This window comes from Scyliorhinus torazame, chromosome 20 (genome assembly GCF_047496885.1).
Source record: "Scyliorhinus torazame isolate Kashiwa2021f chromosome 20, sScyTor2.1, whole genome shotgun sequence".
Lineage (NCBI taxonomy): Eukaryota > Metazoa > Chordata > Chondrichthyes > Carcharhiniformes > Scyliorhinidae > Scyliorhinus > Scyliorhinus torazame.
This window is the reverse complement of record NC_092726.1, coordinates 36,147,874-36,164,000: the sequence shown is the minus strand read 5'-3', so window position 1 is coordinate 36,164,000 and position 16,127 is coordinate 36,147,874.

The window sequence follows — 16,127 nt, the reverse complement described above, 5'->3', positions numbered from 1 at the left end:
AAACACGCAGATAAACAGAATGACAGATACTCAAACACACAGACAAACAGACTGACACATACACAAACACATAGGTAAACAGACTGACACATACACAAACACACAGATAAACAGACTGAACCATACACAAATACACCTATAAACAGATTGACACATACGCAAACACACCTATAAACAGACTGACATGTACACAAACATGCAGATAAGCAGACTGACACATACACAAACACACCGATAAACAGACGGACCAATGCCAAACACACAGATAAAGAGACGGACACATAAACAAACACACAGATAAACAGACGGACACATACACAAACACACAGATAAACAGACTGACCCATACAGAAACACGCAGATAAACAGACTGACCCATACAGAAACATACCTATAAACAGACTGACACGTACACAACCACGCAGATAAACAGACTGACACATACACAAACACACAGATAAACAGACTGTCACATACACAAACACACAGATAATCAGACGGACACATGCCAAACACACAGATAAAGAGACGGACACATACACAAACACACAGATAAAGAGACTGGCACATACACAAACACACAGTTAAACAGTCGGACACATACACAAACACACAGATAAAGAGACGGACACATACACAAACACACAGATAAAGAGACTGGCACATACACAAACACACAGATAAACAGACTGACACATACACAAACACACAGATAAACAGACGGACACATACACAAACATACAGATAAAGAGACGGACACATACACAAACACACAGATAAAGAAACTGGCACATACACAAACACACAGATAAACAGACTGACACATACACAAACACACAGAGAAACAGACGGACACATACACAAACACACAGAGAAACAGACGGACACATACACAAACACACAGATAAACAGACTGACACATACACAAACACATAGATAAACAGACTGACACGTACACAAACACGCAGATAAACAGACTGGCACATACAGAAACACACAGATAAACAGACTGACACATACACAAACACACAGATAAACAGACGGACATATACACAAACACACAGATAAACAGACTGACGCATACACAAACACACAGATAAACAGACTGACCCATACACAAACACACAGGTAAACAGACTGACACATACACAAACAGGCAGATAAACAGACTGACACAAACACAAACACACAGATAAACAGACGGACACATACACAAACGCACAGATAGACAGACGGACACATACAGAAACACGCAGATAAACAGACTGACCCATACAGAAACACACCTATAAACAGACTGACACGTACACAACCACGCAGATAAACAGACTGACACATACACAAACACACAGATAAACAGACTGACACATGCCAAACACACAGATAAAGAGACGGACACATACACAAACACACAGAAAGCCCTTTGGATTTCGGCGGCAGCGGTGCGCAGGGGCCTTCTGGGAGGTGAGTAGTGAATTTAAAAAGCCTTGCCTGGTCCCGTGTTTGTTCTTCTTTTCTGTTTTATTTGTTTTTAATATAAGGCGGGAACCGGAAGTTCGACCTCTGGCAAGTCCCCCCCCCCCCCCCAACCAATAAATTCTGGTGGAGGGGAAACCCGAGACACTACACGTGCAAGGTAAGTGCCATATTATATTATTATTTTATTATTAGCATTGTGCAGGTCAAGGATCGGAGGTGGAGGAGCAGTCTCTGTCAGCGAGAGAACCTGAGAACATCTCAGACACTCAGAAGGTAAGTAAGTGATTTTTACTTTTATACCTTTTTTCAAATTGTGTGTGTCGGGGGGAAACTGAAGTGACATCACAGAAAAGCTGTGGCCAGAGTTTCTGGTTGGGCTTCTAACCTAAATTTTAAAAAAAATTTGAGTATTTGGGAACTAATTAAACATAATAACTTAATTATAATTTAGAGGATATCTAAACCAGAGATCGGAGAGTATTATAGTTAGCTATCGCATTTCTATTAGAAATCTAGTGCTAGGAAACAGATAGTTGACAGTAACTTTGCAATTTTAAAAAAAGTATTAAAAAAAAAGACAAATTTTAATTTTAATTAATTGACGCAATGTCAGTTAGAGGGGTGCTGTGCTCTGACTGTGAGATGTGGCAGGTCAGGGAGGCTTCCAGCGTCCCGGATGGCTTCATCTGCAGAAAGTGCACCCAACTGCAGCTCCTCACAGACCGCATGGTTCGGTTGGAGCAGCAATTGGATGCACTTAGGAGCATGCAGGTGGCGGAAAGCGTCATAGATCGCAGTTATGTAAATGTGGTCACACCCAAAGTGCAGGCAGAGAAATGGATGACCACCAGAAAGGGCAGGCAGTCAGTGCAGGAATCCCCTGTGGTTGTCCCCCTCTCGAACAGATATACCCCTTTGGATACTGTCGGGGGGGATAGCCTATCAGGGGAAAACAGCAGCAGCCGGAGCAGTGGCACCACGGCTGGCTCTGATGTTCAGAAGGGAGGGTCAAAGCGCAGAAGAGTAATAGTAATAGGGGACTCTATAGTTAGGGGCACAGATAGGCGCTTCTGTGGACGTGAAAGAGACTCCAGGATGGTATGTTGCCTCCCTGGTGCCAGGGTCCAGGATGTCTCCGAACGGGTAGAGGGAATCCTGAAGGGGGAGGGCAAACAGGCAGAGGTCGTTGTACATATTGGTACTAACGACATAGGCAGGAAGGGGCATGAGGTCCTGCAGCAGGAGTTCAGGGAGCTAGGCAGAAAGTTAAAAGACAGGACCTCGAGGGTTGTAATCTCGGGATTACTCCCTGTGCCATGTGCCAGTGAGGCTAGAAATAGGAAGATAGAGCAGACAAACACGTGGCTAAACAGCTGATGTAGGAGGGAGGGTTTCCGTTATCTGGACCACTGGGAGCTCTTCCGGGGCAGGTGTGACCTGTATAAGATGGACGGGTTGCATCTAAACCGGAGAGGCATAAATATCCTGGCCGCGAGGTTTGCTAGTGTCACACGGGAGGGTTTAAACTAGTATGGCAGGGGAGTGGGCACGGGAGTAATAGGTCAGAAGGTGAGAGCATTGAGGGAGAACTAGGGAATAGGGACAGTGTGGCTCTGAGGCAGAGCAGACGGGGAGAAGTTGCTGAACACAGCGGGTCTGGTGGCCTGAAGTGCATATGTTTTAATGCAAGGAGCATTACGGGTAAGGCAGATGAACTTAGAGCTTGGATTACTACTTGGAACTATGATGTTGTTGCCATTACAGAGACCTGGTTGAGGGAAGGGCAGGATTGGCAGCTAAACGTTCCAGGATTTAGATGTTTCAGGCGGGATAGAGGGGGATGTAAAAGGGGAGGCGGAGTTGCGCTACTTGTTCGGGAGAATATCACAGCTATACTGCGAGAGGACACCTCAGAGGGCAGTGAGGCTATATGGGTAGAGATCAGGAATAAGAAGGGTGCAGTCACAATGTTGGGGGTATACTACAGGCCTCCCAACAGCCAGCGGGAGATAGAGGAGCAGATAGGTAGACAGATTTTGGAAAAGAGTAAAAACAGGGTTGTGGTGATGGGAGACTTCAACTTCCCCAATATTGACTGGGACTCACTTAGTGCCAGGGGCTTAGACGGGGCGGAGTTTGTAAGGAGCATCCAGGAGGGCTTCTTAAAACAATATGTAAACAGTCCAACTAGGGAAGGGGCGGTACTGGACCTGGTATTGGGGAATGAGCCCGGCCAGGTGGTAGATGTTTCAGTAGGGGAGCATTTCGGTAACAGTGACCACAATTCAGTAAGTTTTAAAGTACTGGTGGACAAGGATAAGAGTGGTCCGAGGATGAATGTGCTAAATTGGGGGAAGGCTAATTATAACAATATTAGGCGGGAACTGAAGAACATAGATTGGGGGCGGATGTTTGAGGGCAAATCAACATCTGACATGTGGGAGGCTTTCAAGTGTCAGTTGAAAGGAATACAGGACAGGCATGTTCCTGTGAGGAAGAAAGATAAATACGGCAATTTTCGGGAACCTTGGATGACGAGTGATATTGTAGGCCTCGTCAAAAAGAAAAAGGAGGCATTTGTCAGGGCTAAAAGGCTGGGAACAGACGAAGCCTGTGTGGCATATAAGGAAAGTAGGAAGGAACTTAAGCAAGGAGTCAGGAGGGCTAGAAGGGGTCATGAAAAGTCATTGGCAAATAGGGTTAAGGAAAATCCCAAGGCTTTTTACACGTACATAAAAAGCAAGAGGGTAGCCAGGGAAAGGGTTGGCCCACTGAAGGATAGGCAAGGGAATCTATGTGTGGAGCCAGAGGAAATGGGCGAGGTACTAAATGAATACTTTGCATCAGTATTCACCAAAGAGAAGGAATTGGTAGATGTTGAGTCTGGAGAAGGGGGTGTAGATAGCCTGGGTCACATTGTGATCCAAAAAGACGAGGTGTTGGGTGTCTTAAAAAATATTAAGGTAGATAAGTCCCCAGGGCCTGATGGGATCTACCCCAGAATACTGAAGGAGGCTGGAGAGGAAATTGCTGAGGCCTTGACAGAAATATTTGGATCCTCGCTGTCTTCAGGGGATGTCCCGGAGGACTGGAGAATAGCCAATGTTGTTCCTCTGTTTAAGAAGGGTAGCAAGGATAATCCCGGGAACTACAGGCCGGTGAGCCTTACTTCAGTGGTAGGGAAATTACTGGAGAGAATTCTTCGAGACAGGATCTACTCCCATTTGGAAGCAAATGGACGTATTAGTCAGAGGCAGCACGGTTTTGTGAAGGGGAGGTCGTGTCTCACTAACTTGATAGAGTTTTTCGAGGAGGTCACTAAGATGATTGATGCAGGTAGGGCAGTAGATGTTGTCTATATGGACTTCAGTAAGGCCTTTGACAAGGTCCCTCATGGTAGACTAGTACAAAAGGTGAAGTCACACGGGATCAGGGGTGAACTGGCAAGGTGGATACAGAACTGGCTAGGCCATAGAAGGCAGAGGGTAGCAATGGAGGGATGCTTTTCTCATTGGAGGGCTGTGACCAGTGGTGTTCCACAGGGATCAGTGCTGGGACCTTTGCTCTTTGTAGTATATATCAATGATTTGGAGGAAAATGTAACTGGTCTGATTAGTAAGTTTGCAGATGACACAAAGGTTGGTGGAATTGCGGATAGCGATGAGGACTGTCTGAGGATACAGCAGGATTTAGATTGTCTGGAGACTTGGGCGGAGAGATGGCAGATGGAGTTTAATCCGGACAAATGTGAGGTAATGCATTTTGGAAGGGCTAATGCAGGTAGGGAATATACAGTGAATGGTAGAACCCTCAAGAGTATTTAAAGTCAAAGAGATCGAGGAGTATAGGTCCACAGGTCATTGAAAGGGGCAACACAGGTGGAGAAGGTAGTCAAGAAGGCATACGGCATGCTTGCCTTCATTGACCGGGGCATTGAGTATAAGAATTGGCAAGTCATGTTGCAGCTGTATAGAACCTTAGTTAGGCCACACTTGGAGTATAGTGTTCAATTCTGGTCGCCACACTACCAGAAGGATGTGGAGGCTTTAGAGAGGGTGCAGAAGAGATTTACCAGAATGTTGCCTGGTCTGGAGGGCATAAGCTATGAGGAGCGATTGAATAAACTCGGTTTGTTCTCACTGGAACGAAGGAGGTTGAGGGGCGACCTGATAGAGGTCTACAAAATTATGAGGGGCATAGACAGAGTGGATAGTCAGAGGCTTTTCCCCAGGGTAGAGGGGTCAATTACTAGGGGGCATAGGTTTAAGGTGAGAGGGGCAAGGTTTAGAGTAGATGTACGAGGCAAGTTTTTTACGCAGAGGGTAGTGGGTGCCTGGAACTCACTACCGGAGGAGTTAGTGGAAGCAGGGACGATAGGGACATTTAAGGGGCATCTTGAAAAATATATGAATAGGATGGGAATAGAAGGATACGGACCCAGGAAGTGTAGAAGATTGTAGTTTAGTCGGGCAGTATGGTCGGCACGGGCTTGGAGGGCCGAAGGGCCTGTTCCTGTGCTGTACATTTCTTTGTTCTTTGTTCTTTGTATACAAAAACACACAGATAAACAGACTGAACCATACACAAATACTTCGATAAACAGATTGACACATACGCAAACACACCTATAAACAGACTGACACGTACACAAACACGCAGATAAACAGACCGACACATACACAAAAACACAGATAAAGAGACTGACACGTGCACCAACACACAGATAAGCAGACGGACACATACACAAACACACAGATAAACATACTAAACCATACACAAATACACCTATAAACAGGTTGACACATACGCAAACACACCTATAAACAGACTGACACGTACACAAACACGCAGATGAACAGAATGACAGATACTCAAACACACAGACAAACAGACTGACACATACACAAACACATAGGTAAACAGACTGACACATACACAAACACACAGATAAACAGACGGACACATACACAAACACACAGATTAACAGACTGAACCATACACAAATACACCTATAAACAGATTGACACATACGCAAACACACCTATAAACAGACTGACACGTACACAAACACGCAGATAAACAGACGGACACATAGACAAACACACAGATAAACAGACTGAACCATACACAAATACACCTATAAACAGATTGACACATACGCAAACACACCTATAAACAGACTGACATGTACACAACCATGCAGATAAGCAGATTGACACATACACAAACACACAGATAAGCCGACTGACCCATACACAAACACACAGATAAACAGACGGACACATACAGAAACACACAGATAAACAGACTGACCCATACACAAACACAGAGATAAACAGACTGACACGTACACAAACACGCAGATAAACAGACTGACCCATACAGAAAAACACAGTTAAACAGACTGGCACATACACAAACACACAGATAAACAGACGGACACACACACAAACACACAGATAAACAGACTGACAAATACACAAACACACAGATAAACAGACTGACAAATACACAAACACACAGGTAAACAGACTGACCCATACAGAAACACACAGATAAACAGGCTGACACATGTGCAAACACACAGATAAACAGACTAACACATACACAAAAACACAGATAAACAGACTGACATGTACACAAACACAAAGATAAACAGACTTACACATACACAAACACACAGATAAACAGACTGTTACAGACACAAACACACAAAAAAACAGACGGACACATACACAAACACACAGATAAACAGAGTAAACAATGCACAAATACGCCGATAAACAGATTGACACATACGCAAACACACCTATAAACAGACTGACACGCACACAAACACGCAGATAAACAGACTGACATGTACACAAACACGCAGATATACAGACTGACCCATACAGAAACACACAGATAAACAGACTGACACATACACAAACACACAGATAAACAGACGGACACATACACAAACACACAGATAAACAGACTGACACATACACAAACACATAGGTAAACAGACTGACGCATACACAAACACAAAGATAAACAGACGGACACATACACAAACAGACAGATAAACAGACTGAACCATACACAAATACACCTATAAACAGATTGACACAGACCCAAACACACCTATAAACAGACGGACACATAAACAAACACATAGATAAACAGACTGACACATACAGAAACACACAGACAAACAGACTGACACATACACAAACACACAGATAAACAGATGGACACATACACAAACACACAGATAAACAGACTGAAACATACACAAACAACAGATAAACAGACTGACCCATACAGAAACACACAGATAAACTGACTGACACAAACACAAACACACAGATAAACAGACTGACACATACACAAACACACAGGTAAACAGACTGACACATACACAAACACACAGATAAACAGGGGGACACATACACAAACACACAGATAAACACACTGACCCATACAGATACACGCAGATAAACAGACTGACCAATACAGAAACACACCAATAAACAGACTGACACGTACACAACCACGCAGATAAACAGACTGACACATACACAAACACACAGATAAACAGACTGACACATACACAAACACATAGGTAAACAGACTAACACATACACAAACACACAGATAATCAGACGGACACATGCCAAACACACAGATAAAGAGACGGACACATACACAAACACACAGTTAAACAGACGGACACATACACAAACACACAGATAAAGAGACGGACACATACACAAACACACAGATAAAGAGACTGGCACATACACAAACACACAGATAAACAGACTGTCACATACACAAACACACAGATAAACAGACGGACACATACACAAACACACAGATAAAGAGACGGACACATACACAAACACATAGATAACGAAACTGGCACATACACAACACACAGATAAACAGACTGACCCATACAGAAACACACAGATAAACAGACTGACACATACACAAACACACAGATAAACAGACTGACACATACACAAACACGCAGATAAACAGACTGAACCATACACAAATACTTCGATAAACAGATTGACACATACGCAAACACACCTATAAACAGACTGACACGTACACAAACACGCAGATAAACAGACTGACACATACACAAAAACACAGATCAACAGAATGACAGATACTCAAACACACAGACAAACAGACTGACACATACACAAACACATAGGTAAACAGACTGACACATACACAAACACACAGATAAACAGACGGACACATACACAAACACACAGATAAACAGACTGAACCATACACAAATACACCTATAAAAAGATTGACACATACGCAAACACACCTATAAACAGACTGACACGTACACAAACACGCAGATAAACAGACGGACACATACACAAACACACAGATAAACAGACTGAACCATACACAAATACACCTATAAACAGATTGACACATACGCAAACACACCTATAAACAGACTGACACGTACATAAACACGCAGATAAACAGACTGACACTTACACAAACACACAGTTAAACAGACTGACACATACACAAACATACAGATAAACAGACTGACACATACACAAACACACAGCTAAACAGAAGGACACATAGACAAACACACAGATAAACAGACTGAACCATACACAAATACACCTATAAATAGATTGACACATACGCAAACACACCTATAAACAGACTGACATGTGCACAAACACGCAGATAAGCAGATTGACACATACACAAACACACAGATAAACAGACTGAACAATACACAAATACACCGATAAACAGATTGACACAGACGCAAACACACCTATAAACAGACTGACACGCAAACAAACACGCAGATAAACAGACTGACATGTACACAAACACGCAGATAAACAGACTGACCCATACAGAAACACACAGATAAACAGACTGACACATACACAAACACACAGATAAACAGACGGACACATACACAAACACACTGATAAACAGACTGACACATACACAAACACATAGGTAAACAGACTGACACATACACAAACACAAAGATAAACAGACGGACACATACACAAACAGACAGATAAACAGACTGAACCATACACAAATACACCTATAAACAGATTGACACAGACCCAAACACACCTATAAACAGACGGACACATAAACAAACACATAGATAAACAGACTGACACCTACACAAACACGCAGATAAACAGACTGACCCATACAGAAACACACAGACAAACAGACTGACACATACACAAACACACAGATAAACAGATGGACACCTACACAAACACACAGATAAACAGACTGACACATACACAAACAACAGATAAACAGACTGACCCATACAGAAACACACAGATAAACAGACTGACACATATACAAACACACAGATAAACAGGCGGACACACACACAAACACACAGATAAACAGACTGACCCATACAGATACACGCAGATAAACAGACTGACCCATACAGAAACACACCTATAAACAGACTGACACGTACACAACCACGCAGATAAACAGACTGACACATACACAAACACACAGATAAACAGACTGACACATACACAAACACATAGGTAAACAGACTGACACATACACAAACACACAGATAATTAGACGGACACATGGCAAACACACAGATAAAGAGACGGACACATACACAAACACACAGATAAAGAGACTGGCACATACACAAACACACAGTTAAACAGACGGACACATACACAAACACACAGATAAAGAGACGGACACATACACAAACACACAGATAAAGAGACTGGCACATACACAAACACACAGATAAACAGACTGACACATACACAAACTCACAGATAAACAGACGGACACATACACAAACACACAGATAAAGAGACGGACACATACACAAACAAATAGATAACGAAACTGGCACATACACAAACACACAGATAAACAGACTGACCCATACAGAAACACACAGATAAACAGACTGACACATACACAATCACGCAGATAAACAGACTGACACATACAGAAACACACAGATAAACAGACGGACACATACACAAACACACAGATAAACAGACTGACACATACACAAACACATAGACAAACAGACTGACATGTACACAAACACGCAGATAAACAGACTGACATATACGCAAACGCACAGACAAACAGACGGACACATACACAAACACACAGATAAACAGACTGAACCATACACAAATACTTCGATAAACAGATTGACACATACGCAAACACACCTATAAACAGACTGACACGTACACAAACACGCAGATAAACAGACTGACACATACACAAAAACACAGATCAACAGAATGACAGATACTCAAACACACAGACAAACAGACTGACACATACACAAACACATAGGTAAACAGACTGACACATACACAAACACACAGATAAACAGACGGACACATACACAAACACACAGATAAACAGACTGAACCATACACAAATACACCGATAAAAAGATTGACACATACGCAAACACACCTATAAACAGACTGACACGTACACAAACACGCAGATAAACAGACGGACACATACGCAAACACACCTATAAACAGACTGACACATACATCAACACGCAGATAAACAGACTGACACATACACAAACACACAGTTAAACAGACTGACACATACACAAACATACAGATAAACAGACTGACACATACACAAACACACAGATAAACAGACGGACACATAGACAAACACACAGATAAACAGACTGAACCATACACAAATACACCTATAAACAGATTGACACATACGCAAACACACCTATAAACAGACTGACATGTACACAACCATGCAGATAAGCAGATTGACACATACACAAACACACAGATAAGCCGACTGACCCATACACAAACACACAGATAAACAGACGGACACATACAGAAACACACAGATAAACAGACTGACCCATACACAAACACAGAGATAAACAGACTGACACGTACACAAACACGCAGATAAACAGACTGACCCATACAGAAAAACACAGTTAAACAGACTGGCACATACACAAACACACAGATAAACAGACGGACACACACACAAACACACAGATAAACAGACTGACAAATACACAAACACACAGATAAACAGACTGACAAATACACAAACACACAGGTAAACAGACTGACCCATACAGAAACACACAGATAAACAGGCTGACACATGTGCAAACACACAGATAAACAGACTAACACATACACAAAAACACAGATAAACAGACTGACATGTACACAAACACAAAGATAAACAGTCTTACACATACACAAACACACAGATAAACAGACTGTTACAGACACAAACACACAAAAAAACAGACGGACACATACACAAACACACAGATAAACAGAGTAAACAATGCACAAATACGCCGATAAACAGATTGACACATACGCAAACACACCTATAAACAGACTGACACGCACACAAACACGCAGATAAACAGACTGACATGTACACAAACACGCAGATATACAGACTGACCCATACAGAAACACACAGATAAACAGACTGACACATACACAAACACACAGATAAACAGACGGACACATACACAAACACACAGATAAACAGACTGACACATACACAAACACATAGGTAAACAGACAGACGCATACACAAACACAAAGATAAACAGACGGACACATACACAAACAGACAGATAAACAGACTGAACCATACACAAATACACCTATAAACAGATTGACACAGACCCAAACACACCTATAAACAGACGGACACATAAACAAACACATAGATAAACAGACTGACACATACAGAAACACACAGACAAACAGACTGACACATACACAAACACACAGATAAACAGATGGACACATACACAAACACACAGATAAACAGACTGACACATACACAAACAACAGATAAACAGACTGACCCATACAGAAACACACAGATAAACTGACTGACACAAACACAAACACACAGATAAACAGACTGACACATACACAAACACACAGGTAAACAGACTGACACATACACAAACACACAGATAAACAGGGGGACACATACACAAACACACAGATAAACACACTGACCCATACAGATACACGCAGATAAACAGACTGACCAATACAGAAACACACCAATAAACAGACTGACACGTACACAACCAAGCAGATAAACAGACTGACACATACACAAACACACAGATAAACAGACTGACACATACACAAACACATAGGTAAACAGACTAACACATACACAAACACACAGATAATCAGACGGACACATGCCAAACACACAGATAAAGAGACGGACACATACACAAACACACAGTTAAACAGACGGACACATACACAAACACACAGATAAAGAGACGGACACATACACAAACACACAGATAAAGAGACTGGCACATACACAAACACACAGATAAACAGACTGTCACATACACAAACACACAGATAAACAGACGGACACATACACAAACACAAAGATAAACAGACGGACACATACACAAACACACAGATAAACAGACTGACCCGTAAAGAAACACACAGATAAACAGAATGACACATACACAAACACATAGATAAACAGACTGACAAGTACACAAACACGCAGATAAACAGACTGACACATACACAAACACACAGATAAACAGACTGACACATCCACAAACATATAGATAAACAGACTGACACATACAAAAACACACAGATAATCAGACGGACACATACACAAACACACAGATAAACAGACTGAACCACACAAAAAAACACCTATAAACAGTTTAACACATACGCAAACACACCTATGAACAGACTGACATATACACAAACACGCAGATAAACAGTCTGACACATACAGAAACACATAGATAAACAGACTGACACGTACACAAACACGCAGATAAAAAGACTGACCCATACAGAAACACACAGATAAAGATACTGACACATACACAAACAGACAGATAAACAGACGGACACCTACACAAATACACAGATAAACAGACTGACACATACACAAACACACAGATAAACGGACTGACCTATACAGAAACATACAGATAAACAGACTGACACATACACAAACAAACAGATAAACAGACTGACCCAGACACAAACACACAGATAAACAGACTGACCCATACAGAAAAACGCAGATAAACAGACTGACCCATACAGAAACACACAGATTAAGAGACTGACACATACACAAACACACAGATAAACAGACTGATCCATACACAAACACACAGATAAACAGAGGGACACATACACAAACACACAGATAAACAGACTGACACATACACAAACATGCAGATAAACAGACTGACCCATACAGAAACACACAGATAAACAGACTGACACATACACAAACACAAAGATAAACAGACGGACACATACACAAACACAAAGATAAACAGCCTGACACATACAGAAACACACAGATAAACAGACTGACACATACACAAACACACAGATAAACAGACAGACACATACACAAAGACACAGGTAAACAGACTGACACATACACAAACTCACCGATAAACGGATTGACCCATACAGAAACACACAGATAAACAGACTGACACATACACAAACACACAGATAAACAGACGGACACATACACAAACACACAGATAAACAGACTGACACATACACAAACACACAGATAAACAGACTGACCCATACAGAAACACACAGATAAACAGACTGACACATACAGAAACACACAGATAAACAGACGGACACATACACAAACACACAGATAAACAGACTGACGCATACACAAACACACAGATAAACAGACTGACCCGTAAAGAAACACACAGATAAACAGATTGACACATACACAAACACATAGATAAACAGACTGACAAGTACACAAACACGCAGATAAACAGACTGACACATACACAAACACACAGATAAACAGACTGACCCATACAGAAACACACAGATAAACAGACTGACACATACACAAACACACAGATAAACAGACAGACACATACACAAACACACAGGTAAACAGACAGACACATACACAAACACACAGATAAACAGACGGACACATACACAAACACGCAGATAAACAGACTGACACATACACAAACACACAGATAAACAGACTGACCCATACAGAAACACACAGATAAACAGACTGACAGATACACAAACACACAGATAAACAGACAGACACATACACAAAGACACAGATAAACAGACTGACACATACACAAACACACAGTTAAACAGACTGACACGTACACAAAGACGCAGATAAATAGACTGAAACATACACAAACACACAGATAAACAGACTGACCCATACAGAAACACACAGATAAACAGACTGACACATACACAAACACACAGATAAACAGACAGACACATACACAAAGACACAGGTAAACAGGCTGACACATACACAAACTCACCGATAAACGGATTGACCCATACAGAAACACACAGATAAACAGACTGACACATACACAAACACACAGATAAACAGGCGGACACATACACAAACACACAGATAAACAGACTGACACATACACAAACACACAGATAAACAGACTGACCCGTAAAGAAACACACAGATAAACAGACTGACACATACACAAACACATAGATAAACAGACTGACAAGTACACAAACACACAGATAAACAGACTGACAAATACACAAACACACAGTTAAACAGACTGACACGTACACAAACACGCAGATAAACAGACTGACACATACACAAACACACAGATAAACAGACTGACCCATACAGAAACACACAGATAAACAGACTGACACATACAGAAACACACAGATAAACAGACTGACACATACACAAACACAAAGATAAACAGACGGACACATACACAAACACACAGATAAACAGACTGACACATACACAAACACACAGATAAACAGACTGACCCGTAAAGAAACACACAGATAAACAGACTGACACATACACAAACACATAGATAAACAGACTGACAAGTACACAAACACGCAGATAAACAGACTGACACATACACAAACACACAGATAAACAGACTGACACATCCACAAACATATAGATAAACAGACTGACACATACACAAACACACAGATAAACAGACAGACACATACACAAAGACACAGGTAAACAGACTGACACATACACAAACTCACCGATAAACGGATTGACCCATACAGAAACACACAGATAAACAGACTGACACATACACAAACACACAGATAAACAGGCGGACACATACACAAACACACAGATAAACAGACTGACACATACACAAACACACAGATAAACAGACTGACCCGTAAAGAAACACACAGATAAACAGACTGACACATACACAAACACATAGATAAACAGACTGACAAGTACACAAACACACAGTTAAACAGACTGACACGTACACAAACACGCAGATAAACAGACTGACACATACACAAACACACAGATAAACAGACTGACCCATACAGAAACACACAGATAAACAGACTGACACATACAGAAACACACAGATAAACAGACTGACACATACACAAACACAAAGATAAACAGACGGACACATACACAAACACACAGATAAACAGACTGACACATACACAAACACACAGATAAACAGACTG